The 20,871-nt window shown below is 37.8% G+C and overlaps 1 pseudogene; it reads left to right on the forward strand.

Moving 5' to 3' along the window:
- Window positions 1–1,251: 1,251 nt before the first annotated feature.
- Window positions 1,252–20,871, forward strand: part of LOC105886435 — a 20,900-nt pseudogene continuing 1,280 nt past the window's right edge.

Here is a 20,871-nt window from a genome sequence, read left to right on the forward strand (position 1 = left end):
TAATCAAACTTGGTTTTGGCTTAAAACAAGTTTCAATATACGCTTCAACAGTGTAGCAACCCACAGCTAATGTTTAAAAAAAACCCAGAAAACAGTAGACACGTATTATGTGACAAAAGAGAAAAACCCAGCAAGCTTTTAACCGGGAAATTAAAAAGGAAACAGCACACAAACTGATATTTGCAATTAACACTGTATATGTGTCTTCAATCCATGACCTATGTGAAATTGATGAAAACTTTCCTCTATGCAGCCTCAATTTCTATGAATCAATCCAGAGTGGGAGAAAGAACAGAAAGAATAAATTCTTCTCTCTGATCATTGGATGTAAATATTACAAAGTCATGAAGTAACAAACAGGAGAAAATAACAAACTGCCTCAAAACATCCCTGTGGAGAGTGCACAAAAGAGAATTAGATTCAGGAGGATTAAGTAATAAGTATATTTAAAAGATTATCTTTCCCCTAGATCATCATCATAATAGCTGTGATTAATTCTTTTTCTTCCAAATAACTTCCTTGCACTCCTACCCCAACATGTAATCCCTGTTGCAGAGGAACAAGATGATTTTTTAAAAAAATGAATCTAGCAAATTCTAGCATTTTTGTTCAATTCTAATTACAGTTGGAAAGGCTCAGGTACCAAGTTATGTCCAAATTATGTACAAAAAATGAGAAGGGCTTACTGAAACAGACTCTCTATAGATGTATGAATTGCATATTCTACTTTTTAAACCAAAATTTCAACCCTGTCACATCATTTGACACTGGGAGGTGAGAGAGGAAAATAATTGAATTTGAAGTTGATTTTTGTGAAGCCTCTTGAAGCTGAGCCAAAACGAAATCAAAACACTTCATATGATAATGCAAGGCAGAAAAATAATCTTGCTTTTAAAACGTTTACCTTAAAAAGAATAAAATATGGGTTTTTCCTCGTATCCACTTGTATTTCTAAAGTAATTCATCATGAAGACTTTTTGGACAGCTAGGAAAAGAATTGTTCTTATATATACGTAAGTGTTGAATGAGAGTAGTCATTCTGTTCCTGCAACTCTTGCACAGCTGGGTGTGAGATTCGAAGTCATTTAGCCCTACCTGCGTGACTGTGACTCCATCCTGTGTGGTTTGCAGCAGAAGCAAACCCTATTGTGAGATGACTATGACAATATAATGTAAACATAATGCCAAAGCAAGGTGGAAATTTTCGATTGTTGTCAAGAGGAAACAGAATCTATGAAAAGGAGAGAGAGGATGTCTGTTAACTCAGAAGAGTTGAAGGAGAGCACGTTCTTTGAGTGGTGCATTGCTCTCCACACCGTCTCTGGCTTAACTCAGACAAGAACAATCCTTGAGAGAACTCTCATGCTCCTTCCTGTTTTCTTGGTAAGATGACCTCCCACCATCACCACCCTTGAACAATTCAATCTTTTTCTTGCTACAAACTGTATCGCTTCCCTTCCATGCCATTCCGACCTGAAATATATTTGTTTTCCCTGGTTACAAATGTTTTTTTTTTTTTTCTGCTTCATTTAAATGTCATTTCTAGTTAACAGTCAACAGCATTTTTCCTTTTTTATGACAACAATCTAAACAAATGCCCTCATTCCTCATCTTCATGCTCATTGTAACCTCATATAATCTGACTCCAGCTCTGCCACCATCACCGGTGACCTCTCCCATGTACTGAACCTCGTGAATTTCTCAGTGTCATTGACCTATCTGAACCATTTGATACTGGAGGCTCTACTAGGAACATTCTCTCCCCCTTTGCTTTTTAACTTTTATTCTCCTCCTCCTTCCCTATAAGTAATCCATCTGTGTGTCCTCTTCTTTTTAATAGGAATAGTTATGATGATGACAAAAATAAAAACTAGCATTTTATTGCATTTTTGTATGAACACTACCTCTACTATAGTTCTTAGTTCAAACTGTCTTCAAAACATTTTTTCTTCAAAGTTCATTTACAGGTTCAAATTTAAAACAGACAACTTAAACTTATTTTCCCTTCTACCCACTGTGCTCTGGCTGCAGGAAGAAGAATAGGGTGGATAGGCAATCATCTTTCTACACATACCACCTCTTCTCCCTCTAAATCTGGAATTTCCAGTGCAGTGATATGATGGTAAAATGATGAAGGAAAATTAGCCAAGGAAAAGCTCCATCTGCTTCTTCCCAATCCATTTTTCTTCATCCTTGCCCCAAGAAAAGGGCCATTAAGCACAGAACAACATGTAATGTGGTTGAACAGGTCCCAAATAGGAGAAATTAATCCCAGGTTTGATCCTCAAAATAAACAAACAAATTAACTCGGTAAACAGTTTGGGAAGAAGGGCTTGAGAGACAGAGATCCTTAGAGCTGGATTTCAACAACTTAAAATGGAGTTTCTAAAGTGAGTAAGAGGTTTCGAGAGGGTTGAAGCATCAGTTAAAACCCCAAGCTTACAGAATAGTGATCTTTGGCCGACTCTGTCTGGCAGGGAGTGTTAATCTAAAAACCAGGACAAAGTACAATGAATACAGGCACCACTAAGAACTGAAATGCTATGACAATTAAGACACATACATAAAAACTTAAAATTATTCTTAGTGCCCTATTAATTAGGGACCTACAGAGAATACCATGCTAGGCAAAAATAAACGTGTTTTAGGCTTAGATTTCCTGCCAAGCAATGTACTCTAATGCCAAGAAAGGAAACTAACACATTATTTCCCATAGATATCCCTTCTCCCTTAATCTATTTCATTATCCTATCCAAAGGACACAGGAAATGATCAGTATATGGTGTTGACCTGAAGGTTCCTACCTTTTCTCCCTTTAGTAAATTGGATTTTTGTTTCAGTTGTTTTGTTTTCTTCTACAAAAGAAATGAATACTAGCTGGGTTAGGTTTGGGTGTAATGCACTTGTATGTGTTCACTGTTTTTTTCGTGCATTTATAATATTTTGTTTTACTTTGCTTTAAAGTTAAAACCTGTCAAAACTGTTTTAATAACACTTTTAATACTTTCCCCCCACTTGTTATAAATGGTAAAGTTTTCCAATTTGCTACATCCTTTTAACTGCTTTGCGGTTTTAGTTGACTTTTTTAAGATTTATTTTTTAGAGTAGTTTTGGGTTCACAGCAAAATTAGGAAGAAGATATAGAGATGTTCCGTATGCCTCCCGCTCCTGTTCACGCACAGCCTCCCACCATCAACATTCTCCACCAGGATGGTACTTCTGTTATAACTGAGGAACCCACCTCGACACATGCATCGGAATCACTCAAAGATCATTGGGGTTCACTCTTGCTTGGATTCTGTGGGTTTGGAAAGGTATAATGACATGTATCCCATCTTTGTTACAAAAAAAAAAAAGCCACTGCATTATTTTTTCTGTGAAAAATGCCATTGGAGTTTTGATAAAATCTGTAGATCACTTTGGGTAGTATAGAAATTTTAACAATATTAATTCTTCCAAATTCCTGGACAAGGATTTGTGTCTTCTTCAATTTCTTTCTATGTTTTATACTGTTTAGTGTATCTATCTTTCAACTCCGTGGCCAAGTTTATTTCTAAGCATATGTAGAATGCTTTTATAATTTTTTTTGAAATTTCCTTTTATGAAATTTCTTTTGTCATTAGTGTGTAGGAATACAATTGATTTTTGTATGTTGATTTTGTATCCTACAACTTTAACTGAATTTATTTTCTAGTCTAACATAAATTGATGGAGTCTTTAAGATTTTCTGTAAATAAGAACATATTTTTTCTTGAGTTCTAATTTGTGTGACTTTTACTTCTTTTGCTAGCCTAATTTCTGTGGCTTGACTTCCAGTACTATAGTAAATAGCAGTCGTGAGAGTAGGCTTTCTTGTTTGGGTCCTGATCTTAAAGGAAGAGCTTTCAGTTTTACACAGTCAAGTATGGTATTAGCTATGGGGTTGGCATACATAACCTTTATTAGATTGAGGTACATTCCTCCTTTACTTAATGTGTTGAAATTTTTATCATGAAAGGTTAAATTTTGCCAAATGCTTTTTCTGCATTTATTGACATAATATTTTTATTATTTATTTTATTATTTATTCTGCTAACATGGTGTATTGCATTTATTGATTTACATGTTGAATCATCCTTTCATCCAGGGATAAATCCCACTTGATCATGGTGTATGGTTCTTTTAATGTGCTATTGAGATTCAGGTTGCTGGTATTTTGTTGAGTATTTTTGCATCTATGTTCTTCAGAAATATTGCCCTGTAATATCGTCTTTGTTGTGTTGTGTCCCTGTCTGGCTTTAGTATCAGGGTAATATTAGTAAACTGATATTCATCAGGTCCTACCAAACATTTAAAGAATCCTTTTCAAACTTTTCCAAACACTGGAAGGAAAAAACTTCCAAACTCATTTGTGAGGCCAGAATGATCTTAATAATTCTTTGTTGTGAGGTTTTGATTACTGATTCAATCATTTTGCTTATTATTAGTCTGTTCAGGTTTCCTATTTCTTTAGTCCATGGTTCAGTCTTGGTAAGTCTTATGCTTCTAGGAATTTATCCATTTCTCCTAGGTTATCAAATTTGTTGACATATAATTGTTCTTAGTAGTATCTTATGATTCTTTATATTTCTGCAGTCTCAGTTGTAATGTTTTCTCTTTCAAAAATGTTTTATTTGGCTCGGCACCTGTGGCTCAAGTGGCTAAGGCGCCAGCCACATACACCTTAGGTGGCAGGTTCGAATCCAGCCCAGGCCTATCAAACAACAATGATGGATGCAACCAAAAAAAAAAAAAAAAAAAAAATAGCCAGGCATTGTGGTGGGCGCCTGTGGTCCCAGCTACTTGGGAGGCGGAGGTAGGAGACTCTCTTGAGCTCAGGAGTTGGAGGTTGCTGTGAGCTGTGATGCCACAGCACTCTACCCAGGGGGGACAGTTTGAGGCTCTGTCTCAAAGAAAAAAGAAAAAAAAATGTTTTATTTATAGTATTTGAGTTCTTTCTTTCTTTCTCTTATTCTAACTAAAGATTTGTCATTATTTTTTGTCTTTTCACAAAAGCAACTCTTAGCTTCATTGATATTTTCTATTGTTTTTCTAATTTATATTTATTTCTGCTTTGATCCTTGTTATTTTCTTCCTTCCCCTAACTCTTGGCTTAGTTTGCTATTTTTTTCTTATTTCCTTGAGATATGATGTTAGATTTTTATTTAAGCCTTTTCTTTGTTCTTAATGAGATGAGGGGTATATTATCACCGTATATATACTCTTACCTCTTAGAACTGCTTTTGCTGCATCCCATAACTTTTGTATGATTGTCTACATTTGCCTTTATCTTAAGATTTGTTTGATCTCTATTTCAATTTCTCCTTTTACTGATTGGCTTTTCAGAAATATGTTGTTTAATTTTCACAGATTTGCAAATTTTCCTGTTTTCTTCCTGTTACTGATTTCTAGTTTCACATCATTGTTGTTGGAAAAGATAGTTGATATGATTTCAACTTTCTTAAATTTAAGACTTACTTATTATGTGGCCTATACAGAATATTCTCTGTGTGCTTGAAAAAAATGTGTATTCTGTTGCTGATGCTGCATATGTTTGTTAGGTTCATTTGGGTCTACAATGTTGTTCAAGTCTACTCTTTTCTTTTTGATTATCTAACCAGATAATCTATTCATTGTACTGAAGTCTCCTACTATTATTGTATAACTGCCTTTCTCCCTTCATATCTGCTAATATTTGCTTTATGTATTTAAGTTTTCCTCATAATCTGTATTCTTAATCAAAGTTACTCAAATAGGAAAATCTGACTACAGTTTCTGGGAAACGGAACAATTTCTATCTAACCTCCTCTTTAAAATGAAATGTCCTGCAGTGATAGAGCTAGTTTCTAGTTTCACAGCATTCCACAAATGTTTCTAGTTCACTGCATTATATATATGATAGCTAATCTCAAAAAAGTATTTTTTTTCCTGCCCTTAAAGAAAACTACTTTCCAAGGGTTTTCAAAAAAGAAAAAAGTACTAATCTGAACTGAGTTCTGTATTAAGGCAATCAGAGTATCTAGAGAAAAGTCCTGTGAGTGAGAAATGCCACAGACCATGCCTATTTTCTGGCTTGGGCTGGAAAGTTCTGTGTAGGCCACCACTTCAGTTTAAATATTAGGTCAAGCAGCAGGATCCAAAGTAACGAGACAACTTCCAGGAAGGCTCCTTTCTATTTAAGAGTCTCTTTACAGAGATGATTTTCCTGGCCCTCCTACAACTTTTATACACACAGTAGTGTTTTCTTCTTTACTCAATCTCTATAATAGCTGTAATCTGTAATAGGCATAGCAGTGCAATCAGTGGGTGACAAACTCCCTAGAAAAAACATCTCTTTTAAAGCAAAGTAAGCGGAGGCTATTAGCTTGGGGTTGTTTCTGTAACTGGAACCCTGATGCAAGCAAACAAACTTAATTCAGAGCTTTCCTTGTGGCTGATTAATTTTGCAGCAATCTCCAGTTAATCACAGACAGCCAACCAGCTGGCTGGTTGGATCTCCCATCACACAAGGACCATATAAAGCAAACATCCAACTGTAGCTATTCAGTATTTTCTTCATTTTGCTTCCATGTTTAACCTGTAAAATTTCACCAGTCATACTGTTCAAGAAGATCTCTTAGTATCTTTTCTAGTTTTAAGGGCTACCCAATTCATGAATCATTCATCACTCAAATAAAATCTGTCAAATGAATTTTACCTAATGTTTTCTTTTAACACCTCCCAATATTGTTGGGAAATAGTAAGAAATTTATGCCTTTTGTATACATAAGTTTCTAGACAATAGAAGACATTCAACATAAGGAGAGTACATCATGCAAGCCTCAAAATAAACTAACTAATAATAAATTAAGTGACCATAACTATAGTCCAGAAAGTAGAAGGGAAAAAGAGAGAGAGGGGAGGGAAGGTGGATATGGGAGAAAGGAGGGTATTTGGGGGGACCTCACTTAATGTGCTTGATGCAATGGTACATTTCAAAAATATTAAGAAATGAGTATAATTGTGATGGATGTGTTAGTTATTTCAATGTAAACATTTCACATTGTATATCAAAGCAGTACTGTGAACCCCATAAATGCATCAATGTACAAAGTTATGATTTAATAAAAAATAATTAATTAAAAAATAAAATAAATGCAAAAAAATAAAAAATGATAATAATGCAAATAATAAATAAAACTACAGAAGCACAAAAAAATCAATTAAGTGATCAAACATAATATCACTGATAATAGGACAAACTGACATCAGGTGCTTCTTAATGTCAGACACAGAGAACAAAGAATTATCCACATGGTACTACTGATCACAAAGTAAAGAATGTAAACCCAACTCTAATTATAAAGAAACAGACCAATACAAATTGAACATCTTACAAAAAAACTGGCCTGAACTCAAAAAATGCCTATGTTATGAAAGATGAAAATAAATGGATATAGATAAATACATAATTAAATAATGATTGGAGAACTTCCAGACTAAAAGAGACTAAGAAAAACTGACAACTAAATGCAGTATGTGATGCTTTATTTGATCCTAAGTTTTTTAACAAACGGTGAAATCTGAATATGGACTGTATGTTAGATAACAGTGCTATATCAGACCTCAATTTCCTAAACATGATAACCAAAATTTATTCATGCAACAGAATGTTCTATTCTTAGGAGATAAATGAAGCACACTGTCAATAACTAACTCTCAGATGGGGTGTTTGATGGGTATGAGTGTGTGTGTATATACATATATATTTATTTATATGAATTGTATGTATGTAAGTTGGAGGAAATAAGACAAAGAACAAGTTTATTTACTTGAAGTAGAGTAGTTGAAGCTTTAATCTTAATGAAAAAAAATGAGCAGTCCTCATCAGATGTGTTGAAATAATGTGTTTTGTTCAACTAATTTAATAAATTGTTATTGAGTGTCCATCATATATCAAGTGATATGCCAGACTGAAAATACAATGATCAATAGGTATTAACCCTTCCCTCAAGGAGCTCACACACAGTGTAATGGAGACATTACTTTCTACTTTACTTTATAGAACATCAGTCTTTGACACCATGCTTCTTTATAGTATGTTATGTTGCAATATTAAACGATCACATTTTTTTCATAATGATACAAAATTCTAAGGATTAAAGAATGTGTTGGCTGTGGTCAAATAGGTGCTCAGCATTTATTTCTTTTCATTTTCCTTTTTATAAGCTTTCCCCTAGAGGAAGGAAAACTACAATCTTCATTGCTCAGATTTCCTTGTAGCTAGAGCTATAAATGCAAATTAATTTCTGCCAATTAGTTGCGCTCTCTGGGGTCTTGAAGGTGGAAATTAGACAGCAATTTCCTGTTAAAAGGTGCTGGTGATCACGGCTATGGAGATCATAGCATTTGTGGAAGCTTGACTCAGCTTCCCGGTGTCTGGTCTTTGGCTTTATGTGGGTCAGGTGGCAGTTACTGTGACAGCATTTGTTGCAGTGGTGAGGACTGGGACACCAGCATCTTCCTAATTGCTGGACTGCAGCCATGGTGATGTGTCCTTTAATTCATTAATTTAGTAGTCACTCCTGACTCCCACTCCTCAACAATTTTACACGTTCTTAAAGCCCTGTGTTACACCTCTTACTGTTTTTAATATATAGAGAAGTATTCTAATCTACTCTGCACTAAGCTTTGATTGAAAAACATTTGTTTCTAGGTATTGCCCTGATCAATGATTTCTTGGCTTTCTGAATTTTATCTTAAAACAGAGTTTTGAGCCTTTTTTTAATTTAAGAAATTAGATTGAATGAGCTAATTTGATCTTCTTGTATCATCCACCAACTTCCAAAACATTTGGATTAAAAGCATAGGAGGATTTGGTATTTCAAAGCCACTTTAAATATGAACATGGTTTTATTAAGTATATATGTTATTTATAACTTACATTTAACTTATAAGATGCTATTTTTCTATCAACTATCTTTTCAAAATTGGCAAGCTTTATTCTCAACGAAGAAAAAATGGAATCAGCCCATCTGATGATACAGAAAATTCTAAAAATCACACATTGGAAAAGTAGATATAGTGATAAAATATTAACACCATCTGAAATAAATCACAAAAATTAACTACAGATGTAACCACTTTAAACAACATAGCAGAAGAGCTTTACTAGCACTGTCAGATTTATACAAAGAAAAAACAGCCTACTGTTATCGGTAAGGATTTGTGATGCTTGCATGGAGATCTCCAGATCCAGATAAATAAGATAAAATTTCCCTTACTAGGAACCCAACACCATAGAACCATCAAACAGGATCCACAATGCCATACGCGGTCTAGGGTTCATTTACCTGTCTGTTTCATCTCCTGTGGCTCCCACGCACAAACTCTTACCTTTTGTACCTATATAAAATATACTATATAAAAGTATATAGTATATAATATAAAAATACTATGCACATGTATTTCTCATGCCTTGTTACATTTGCACTTTGGTTTCTCTTACTTAGAATGTCCTTTGCCTGCTTGTTCACTAATTCCTAATTGCTCTTTTAACTCTGAGCCCAAATGTGACACCTTCTTCAAGTAACTTCAGAGGCGTCAACTGGCCGTTGGCCGGACTGCTATTGCCCACATACCTCTCTCCATTCTGCCAATGAGCACAGTATGTCACAATTGATGTTTACCTATCTCCCCACTGAGCATAAGCTTCCTGAAGGCAGGAATTGTGCCTATTCTTTTTATTAATTCCTCAACCTATTGACCTCATAGTGTGTAACAACCAAAAATATAAGATTAAGGTGCCCAAAGGTCATACAACTATAATTACTGGCCACAATTAGAGCCCAATGCTTAGGTTACACTGTCTCTTTCAAACAGTCAAAAGAATAAATGAATGAAATTAGCATAATACAAGAAGAGAAAATGGAATAATGAAAAAGTTAGAGGTAGAAGGATAGGTCAGAATATGAGTAATTTTGAGCATTAAATTCATTAAAGAAAAACACAAAAACACTGGAGGTACACAAGAGTTTCTCATTTAACTCGAATGTAAAGTTATGTATCATCTAATTTTATAATATTCACTTGTTCTAAAGAAAACTGTTTAATAAATAAAAGGGATTTTTTTCTATTGTTATTTCTTAGTTTTTTAAAATAAGCTCATTGGCTATAATTTGCATACCATTAAAAGAACTCGTTTTAACTATACAATTTGATGAATTTTGACAAAGGTATACCCATAACTAACCACAACAATTAAAATGTAAACTATTGCCCCCTTTTGTAATCAACCTTCTAGCCAGTCACGGTCGCTCACACCTATTATCCTAATTGTTTGAGCTCAGGAGTTCAAGACCAGCCTGAGCAAGAGTAAAACCCCATCTCTACTAAAAATAGAAAAATTAGCCAGGCATCATGGTGGGCACTTGTAGTTCCAGCTACTTGGGAGGCTGACGTAGGAGGATCACTTGAGCTCAAGAGTTTGAGGTTACTGTGAGGTGGGCAGACACCATGGCACTCTAACCCGGGCAACAAAGTAAGACTCTGTCTCAAAAATAATGGTATTAAATAAATAAATAAATAAATAAAAACGTCTAATCTACTTTCTGTTGATGTTGATTAGTTTTGTCTGTTCCAAACTTTCATACAAATGGAATTTGTCTCTAGCGTGTTTCAGGCAAAATAATGCTTTGGAGACTTACATGTATTGTTGCCTGTTTGAGTAGTTCATGCCTTCAGCCCTGAATAGAATCACTGTAAGGATATAACACAATTTGTTTATCTTTCAACAGTTGCTCTACCTCTGGTTTATTTCTTAGACATCGTCACGATGAACATTGTTCTAAATAAAGAATATCTATTTGTGTTAAAAATCTTTGTGAAGCAAGTGTTTTTCTTTATTTCAGGCAAATAATGAAGAACAAAATTTCTGAGTCACATGGTAAATATTTATTAAATTTAACCTTATAAGTTACTGCTAAAAATTTTTCAAAGTGGTTGTACCATTTTATAGTCACACTCACAATATACAAGCATTCCAGTTCTTTGCACTGTTATGTAGGGGACGCCAAGAGCCAGATGACATCTGAGCAAGATGATCTGCAGCTGAGAGGCGGACCCTGGGGCCATTTGTCCCCAGGAGCTCCTTATGGAGAAAAAGCCCATGCCTTCAGCAGGCAGTCATTGTTAATTACTTCCCTCACCTGTATTAGTCTGTCTCAGTAAAAGGCTGATGCAGAGGTTGCCGGGGCTACTCTGCAAGTTAGGGCTAGCCCGGCTCCCACAAGCTGGTACTTCTAATCCGTGTCATGCCTGGTTTCCTCTTGTGGGGATGGAGACCTGGGCCATAGGGGCCCGACTGGTCACGACACTGTTATACATTTGCTTTCCCAAATGCTACAAATCCCACAAAACATATTAGTCCTGCTCTAGTCAATTATGGTTTTTTAAAAAATTAAGAAAAAAGAAAATGAATTTTTTGTTTTCTCCAATATTTACCATTTTTTACAGATCCATATTGCTATTCTATCATGTATCTCCCACTTGAAAACCTTCACAATTTTTATAGTTCAGATCTGTTAGTAATTAAATTCTTGTAGATTTTGTTTATCTGAAATATCATTATTTCATCTTCATTTCTGACATACATTTTTACTGTAAGCAGAATCGTAAGTCTCTAAGTCTTTTTCTTTTGGAACTTTGGAATTATCATTCAATTGTCTTCTAGTTTGCATTACTTTTAATGAAAAGTCAAGATCCACTAATGGAATATGGAATTTTTGTTCCATTATATTATATGTGTTGTGATATATGTGTATTATGTATGCACTGTTTAACAATATTTTCTTTTTATTGCTGGACTTCAGTAATTTTATCATGATGTCTTGGTGCATATTTCTTTGTAATTATCTTGCTTGGTATTCTTTGAACCTTCTTGAGTCTGCAAATGTACAGTTTTTATCACATTTGTAAACTTCAATGTCATTATTTATTTATTTATTTTTTTTTTTTTTTGCTCACTTCCACTTCTCTCTGGGATTACATTTCACATATGTTTAATGTCCCAACAGCCTCTCAGTGTTCACTACTCTGTTTGAAATTTTTCAGTCTTTGCTTTTCCTCTGTATGCTTGGATTTCTATAGTTTTTACTTCTATATAATCAAGTTCACTGATCTTTTCCTCTACAATTCTTAAATATTTTTTAAGTCCATCAAGTGATTTTTCAAAAAAACTAATTTATTGGGCAGCACCTGTGGCTCAAAGGAGTAGGGCACTGGCCCCATATACCAGAGGTGGCAGGTTCAAACCTGGCCCCGGGCAAAAACTGCAAAAACAAAAAAATTTCTTGCATCTAGAATTTCCTGTTTTAAAATTTTCCCTTTTTTCCCATCATGTTCACATTTTTCCTTAAATCTGGGAGAATATTGATAATAGCTACTTCAGAGTTTTTGTTAATTAATTGCAACATCTTTGTCCCTTCTGAATCAGGTTCAATTCACTGAATTTTCTTACAGCTATGAGGCATATTTTTGTGCTTCTTTGTATGGCATGTAAGTTTTGATTGGATGCTAGACATCGTAAATGTTATTTTGTTAACATGTCTGGATTTTGTTCCTTCTTTGTAAGAGTGTTGAATCGCTAGTGTTTAATAGACAGCCCACTTGAATGGCTCAACCTGATCTTTTTTGCTTTTTAAGTTTTATTAGCATAGGTCTAGGGCAGCACTGCTGTAGGTCTGGTTTATTCCCACTACTAAGGAATAATCCTTTAAGGTTTTATACTGACTCTTTCAGGTGTTCAAAGAGATCTCTCTACTAGTCAGAGTTTGAATATTTCTCAGCCCTGTTTGAGGTCTGAGACTTTCATTTGTCTTGTGGTTCCTATAGTCTTTGTTTATTCTTGTGTAATATCATCATATGCATGTATAGTTTAGTATTCAATAATAGAGTGGATTCCTCTGTAAATTTCTGGAGCTCTTACTCTGGGCAACTCTTTATCTCCAGGACTATGCTCTCCAAATTCGAACTGACTCAGCCTCCCTGAACTCTGATCTCTGATTCCATAATTCAGTGAAACCTCTGTGCTCTGTCTGGGTTCACCTTTCTCTTGCCATGCTATGGAAAGTGCTTCCTACATAGAAATCTAGGACAAGTGTAGGGATAATCTCATTTGTTTTCTTTGCCTAGGAGTCATGGTCCTGCTCTGCCTGTTTTCCAATGTCTGAAAGCAGTTGTTCAATATACTTTGTCCATTGTTCTAGTTTTCTTTGTGGGGATCAAGGGTTGGTGTGGGTAGCACTTCAAGTACCAGTAATTCTGTCATGGCCAGATATAGAAATAACTGAAATTTTTAAAGAGAACATTTTAGGAATTTTTCAAATAAAAATGCTTTTTTTTTTTTTTTTTTTTTTGAGACAGAGCCTCAAGCTGTCCCCCTGGGTAGAGTGCTGTGGCATCACAGCTCACAGCAACCTCCAACTCCTGGGCTCAAGTGAGTCTCCTGCCTCAGCCTCCCAAGTAACTGGGACTACAGGCGCCCGCCACAACACCCGGCTATTTTTTGGTTTCAGCCGTCATTGTTGTTTCACAGGCCTAGGCTGGATTTGAACCCGCCACCTTAGGTGTATATGGCTACCGCCTTAGCCACTTGAGCCACAGGCACCAAGCCAATAAAAACCCTTTTGGAATTAGCTTCATTAAGTCCAGTTTCTTTCACCTTATGGAACTCAATGAGAATTTATCTTCAGAATGATGATCCAAAGGCGTTATAATATTCTAAATTATCAAATAATCTATATTAGGAGTATTACAGTTATTCTTAAAAATGAGGAAAATTACATTAATAAAATTTTGTGAGGCTGAAATAATCACTTTTTGGTTGTTTCATTTCACTTGAAAATTATATTCATATGCCCATTTCATTACCTGGGTATTCTAGTAAATTAAGTATTAATATTTTATTACACTACATTTTTATTAAAATGTGGCCCATTTTGTACACATGGATATTTAATTTTACTTTTACACAGGACTATGTGTGAATGTTAAAGTATATTTTTCATGTCTTTAGTAAGTTGTTTTTGGGATAAATTCTGATTTATCTTTCTGCATAGCAGGGCAAGAAGCACCATTAAAAAGAGTCTCATTTATTTCCCCAAGTAGATAATTGTCCATAGTGAGTTTCCTGAAAAAGAGTTGTACCTGGACAGGAGAAAGAAGAAAGCTCAAAGCATGCCAAAATGAAAAATTGAATTGTGCCTGAGTAGGCTAAAATGGCCTTCTCAGACCTCAATACAGCACTTGGCCTACTTTTTTCTTAAGATTTTGTTCCTGGCTCCCAGTTTGTCATTTCTGTAATGGGCTTTTAAATGACTTTTTTCTTCAGAAAGGTAGCATTTATCATGGTGTGGGAGAAAGAGCCCTGCTATGGGACTTGGGAGAACTGGGTTATGGCCTGGCTGATTCCACACCGCTCTGAGCTGTGTGATTTGGGGAAAATTATTTACCTTGTCTGAGGTTTGGAAGAGAACAGGAATTTCTTTCATTCTGTTTTTCTTTTGCTTGTTTTAGCGACGGCTTGTAAGCTGGAGACTACTGTATCTAAAACAATATTCAGTCAAAGTGCAATGTCCAAAAGATGAGCGTGGATCTCTGTGGGCCATGGGAAAGCGAGAAGGCTCTCCATGGCATCCCTCCCTCCCGGGTCCTGAGGGTGCCTAAAGGAGGCACTCTTTTCTCCCATGAAAAGAGCAAAAAACCATGGGATGACAGGAACCACCTTCCACTTCCAGTTACAGCCCTGGATTTCAGATTTCTGTGCCATCTGCTCTACTCCACACCTTTCAAGCACAGTAGTCCAGAGGACAGTGCTCCTCTCTCTCAAAGAATATTTTCTGATACTGGAGTCATGGCATTATCATAGTAGAAAAAAATAAAATATTTGTCTTGCCTTTACATAGATGATCTTGGACCAGAAAGTTTACCTCTCTGAACCTCAATTTCCTATCTGCAAAATGGGGATATGGATGACATTCCCTTCATAATTAAAATATCACACCAACAGGCTTGGTGAATCATCAAACGCCATGCAGGGTTGGCTCTTATTAACCAGTAGGAGAGTAGATGATGAGACAAAGGGAGAAAAGGATGAGAAGATGATCGGGAGGATTAACTGTGGAGCTAGGGATTGTCAAGTGGAGAAAATCTTTGGGATACTTCTGGAAAGACACTAGGAACACCCACACACATTGGGGACTTAACCTCAACTCATAGGCTGAGTCTGACTGGTTTGAGCTCAGTCCCATCCCATTGATTGATTTGCGAACAGGCATGTGAACCAAATCTAACAAATGAGACAAAAGGAAAGGTGCACTAGTATCTTCAGAAATAGTTTCCCCTTTCTCTAAAAAAAGAGCCAACTCTTTGGCCCACGGAGGTTCCACTGCTCCTGGTAGCTACTGAGCTGCCGTATTGAGAAGCTACATCAGTGTGAGAACATTTTATTTTACTTGTGGACAAAAGTGAACTAACAAATACAAAGTACATTACACAGAACTCTCGGTGTCCTTCAGGTTACTAGATTCTTACAGTAAAAAAGATTCTGAAAGAGAAAGCAGTATGCTATATTGAAATGTCAGAGTAGTCAGACAAACTTGGATGTGGGTCTCGATGCCATCACTGACAAACTCTGTGACTTTGGGCACATTACTAAACATCTCTGTTTCCTCATCTACAAGTTATTAACCCTGTCTACTTCAAAGGAAGATTAAGTGTGATTTACCAAAAACCAAGAATTCTTATGAAAGGAGAAATGCAGAGTAATGCAGAAAAAAAATTTACCTTTTGATGCTTTTCCTAGAAAGAGTTATTCCGGCCCCTATTTTCAAACAGAAGCACCCAGAAGTTCCTGAAAATATCTGTACCCCATGCACTACCTTAAATGTTTTTCTAGCAGAACCAAAGTGTGTGAAGGGGCAAGGTGACTTTGAATGCTGTGATGAAGGGACATTACTGTCTCAATTACATAGTATGAGAAAGTAAAGGATATTTCAGACAAAATAAATCATATTGGTACATTTCAATCTCACTCTATAATTAACATTCAAGGGAACTTCATTAAGTGATTATGTTATCCTGGTGAAATATTACTTGGTTTGAAATATAATTCTGAAACTGCAATATACAACCTGAATGCTTTGGACAAGTGGAATTACTATCCTTTAGTACTCCAAGGTACTTGGCAAACATCTATTCACTTCTGCTTTGCCTCTGTGGGTCAGTTCAGGATTTTTGTTTTATGCATGAAAAAATTAAGACCTGTGAGATATTGGGGAGATTTGGCTGTGAAAGTCCATGTTATTTTTAGTGCCAAAAGGGGCAAGACCATCCAAAGTTACTCCTCATCAGTTTCTTCCCAATACATCTTCCTGTGCTCAGCGTGTTACAGAATTAGGTACAACAAGATGCCTTTTGAAAGTATCTGAGTTTGGATCCTGTTATAAGTTTAATTATGTACCCCTAAAATTCACTGTTAAAGTCCTAACTCCAAGAATTCATGAATATGACGATTTGGGGATTGGGCCTTTAAAGAGGCAATTCAGATAAAATTGGGTAAGTATAGTGGGTCCTCGTCTAATATGACTGGCGTCCTTAGAGATTAGGACACAAAGATGTACGGAGTGAAGATGCGTGATGACACAGGCAGAGGGAAGACAGCCAAACACAAAGTCCGGGGAAGAAACCAACCCTCCTGACAGCTTGATCTCTGAGTCCTAGTTTCCAGAACTGTAAGGAAATAAATCTCTTGTGTTTCAGCTATCCAGTCGGTGGTACTTTGTTTAGCCAGCCCTAGCAAAGTCCTAGCAAGAATATGATGATTTGGGGATTGGGTCTTTAAAGAGGCAATTCAAATAAAATTAGGTAAGAACTATAAGGAAATAAATCTCTTGTGTTTAAGCTTGGCTCCTAGACCAGAACAATTTAAATAGAGCCTCTGTAGTTGACCACTCAAGGGACTTAGGAAACTGGTCGACATGAGGAACGGGGCCTACTGTACTGATATGCACATGTGAGCATGTCCAGTCTATGAAAATCAGGTCAACAGAAGGAGGTGGCAATGCTAGGAGGTGGTCAACTAGGGAGGTTCTACTGTAAAAACTGCAAATCCTGCCTCATCCCTGGATTCTCATCATCTAAGGGAGTAGTTCTGAAATCCTCCCCACTGCTATGACTCAGAGAGAAGGCCAGAATACTCCATCTCCTTTTCTAGAGCTCAGTAAGAACTAAAGTTCTAAATTCACCAAATCTGACTCAGGTCAAATCCTGCCATCCTGTCTCCAGCACCACCTTAGGCCTGGCTGCCCTTTGTGACTCGCAATTGTAGGAAGCCCCAGAGACCTGGGTTCTAACACAGGACATGTCATTAATGAAATAATGATGAGGGCAAGGCAGTTCACCAGTGGGCTGTTTCTTTATCTGGACAAGGAGTGAGATAGCTTCACAGGACAGAGCTAGCTTAAGGTCCACTCTGTCTCTTCAACTTTTATTCTAGTCCTAATGGAATAATCATTTAAATGCAAAAGAAAATTAGCAAAATATAGTCCATGATCCAAATCCAGCCACTGCCTCCTTTGTACATCCAATGACCTAAGGACAGTTTTATATTTTTATTTAGATTTTTTTAAAAAAATCAAGAGAAGAATAATACTTACATTGAGTGCTTTACAATGCGTTATGCATTCTTCTAAATATGTGCATTTATTAACTCATTTAATCTTTACAGCACTCTGTAAAATAGATATTGCAATTCATTTTTATAGGTGAACAAAGTGAAGTGAGCCACGATCACACAGCTAGTGAATTTGGGTTATGCTGAGATGTGTACCCAGGAGTCTTACCGCAGAGTCTGTGCTCACAATCTGCCTCCCCAAGTTGAAAAGAATCCAACACTATCAGGGCAGTAAAGAAGTGCCGAAAGAGAGGCTCAGATCACAAATTCCGGTGTTTTCCTGGGGCCTGGGATGGGGAGGGATCAGGTTTCAGAGAAGCAAAGGAAGGCAGTGTAGGATCCTATTTCTACCATGATGACAAGAGAACACCAGTTTGAACCACAATTGAGTGAGATATTATTCCCTCCAAAAGGAGCCCATTCTTCTCAGTAATAGTCTTATCTTCCCAAAGAGAAAATATAATTGTACCCAATTGTTATTATATTAAGTTATGTTGATCAATAATATTTAATTATTATTACAGGACTTTAAACACTGGTGGGCATTTGTTCCTCTCTCTTTTTTTTTTGGCCGGGGTGGGGCTTGAACCTACCACCTCCAGCATATGGGGCCAGCACCCCCTGTTCTTCTCTTTTATATAAATATCTGCATTTTTGCCTGTTGGCCCACAAAACCTAACATACTTACTATTTGCTCCTTTATAGAGAAAGTCTGCTGACCCTTGCTCAAATATTAAAGTGTAAAAATAAATTTGGATGATTAGAGGGATGGTTGTAATCAGTAATATTAACCTCTGTCTCCTTTATTAGAAAGTTATTGCCAGTGAAATTGGACACACTTCAGTTATTATTGTGCTAACTGTATTTTAAATTTTAGTGCATTGTTTTAAGTTTAAGAAGCAATAATTGAATGACAGAAATAAAAATGGCTTTTGAATGAAGATAAAATAGATTAGATGAATGTGCAAAGAAGAATGATACAGTGACTGTTTTAATCACATATTCATATTTTGTTCTGTAGTTATAGGCAATGCACTGACAATTGATAACATTCCACAGGCATGAAAGTTAAGAAAAACAAGATACATTTTAATGCAAGATGGCACAGACCCAAGGTGGACATGCTGGTCACCTTCTCTCTTTAGATTCCTTATTGTTTTGCTTATTTGTCTTTCTGGATACCACAGTGAAAACCTCCTCATCACACATATGCTTGATTCTCAGAAAGGAAAAAAAAATGGGAAAGACAGGTTCAAGATGATGGGTTAAAGACATGGAATACTGGCCCTCTCCAGAAAGGAGAACAAAAACTGAGAAAAGGTGATCACACCTTAACTAAGACACCTAAGAGAGAGTACTGGAGCTCAACAGAGAAGTCATGGGAAACACGAGGCATAGAAGGAGAGGGAAGCCAGGGGCCAGCTCTGCTGAGATTGATGGAGAGTCCCAAGAAACAGTAAGAAAGAGGCCTCTGCAGTCCAGAGAGCCACAGTGGCACAGCACTAGCTGGACCCAAGATGGCGAGGGGTGCCCAGGACTCTAGCCCATATGGAGCACTACTCCCCCGGAACAGGACAGTACGGCACACCAAGGTGACAGCCCCTGTGATGAAAGACATCAAAGTGCATGCTTTCCAGAGCCCGGGAGCTCCTGTGTGGGGCTGTGAGATGCGACCCTGCCCCAGCACCAGACTCCGTGCTCAGGGTCGCAGTCAGGAATTGGGACCCCATCCACTTCCTCCCCTGCACTCACCATGGTGCCTGGTGCCACTGGCAGCCTAGCTGGACTCCTGAGAGCCGACTAAGCTTGGGAGCACAGCCCCTGCTCCCACTGGTGGCAGCCTCTGTGCTGGGATGTGCACAGAGAGCAAGTCCCGTCCCCCTGAGTCCTGTACACTGCCACAGGCTAGATGGGGGCTGCCTATCTGGGGCTGTCAGTGGTGACCTTGCCAGAACCAGCAGCCTGGTCTCTGTGCTCAGGCCTGCACAGAGAGGGCAGGATCCCCACTACCCCACAATACTGAAGTCACTTCGGCCACCAGGAGCTAAAGCAAGTGCCACCCAGAACCCAAGAGCTCCCTGTTCTGGGCTGCAGGTGCCCCCCCCCCCACACACAAGGAGCGTCCATCTGATCTGTGTGCATCTGGAATGCAGGCTCCCCTGCACAACACAGAGGTCATTGCTTCTGTCAGAGATGAAGTGTGCACTCCCCAGAGCTGCAGTGCTGTCTGCAGGGGACTGCCACTAGACTAGCAGCCCTACAGGCCCAACAGCAGGACCACTGCAGGTCACCCCATCCTGCTGCTACAGCTTTAGCTCCTGCACACCACCAGGGGCTGAGGTAAGACCCACTAGGCCTGGTACCATATCCTCAGAGCCTGAGCATGAGCATGCCACCTGAGGATCTGGGGGGCTACTCCACCCATTCCACCACCATATCTGTGCTCCCCCCATACACCAGGGACCTGAAGACAGGCTAACCCAGACTGTCATGAACCCTACCAATAACACCCAACTGCATGTCTGACCTAGGAGCCTGGGGATCAGCCTGCCCAGCCTATAGCAGCTACCACCAACATCATGCACCACTTGGGACCCAGAGGTTCATCCCACCACTGGGACTGCCATTGTCATGCCAGCTGCCCAGGGGCACAAGAACCTTTCCACCTCCTCGGCCCACCATGGCCCCTGGTGGCATTCGAGCAAGCCACCTGTAGGTACACGAACAGACCCACCTGGACCCATAATGCCAGTGTCCTGGGTCCTAAGGCACAAACAGCCCACCCTTACCACTGCTAGGGCCAACACTGGCACACCCCCTTGTCCCTGTCCCCAGAAAAACTTCACCACCACCTCCACTAACAGCCTTACTCTAAACCATCAAGGAAATCACAGATACTACTGACACTATTTATAGCCAAATAAATCATGCTGAGATTACACTACAGTACATATGTAGAATCAAACCCCCAATACCCTACTCAACCAACATCATAGATACATCTTCAGGAAAAAGTCCTCCCCTATGAGAGCAAATTCAAGAAACTGGAATAAACAACTATACACCAGCTACACAGATATCAATGTAACAATAAACAACTATACACCAGCTACACAGATATCAATGTAACAATAAACAACTAT

This window comes from Otolemur garnettii, unplaced genomic scaffold (assembly GCF_000181295.1).
Source record: "Otolemur garnettii isolate 467f Iridium unplaced genomic scaffold, OtoGar3 scaffold00010, whole genome shotgun sequence".
NCBI lineage: Eukaryota > Metazoa > Chordata > Mammalia > Primates > Galagidae > Otolemur > Otolemur garnettii.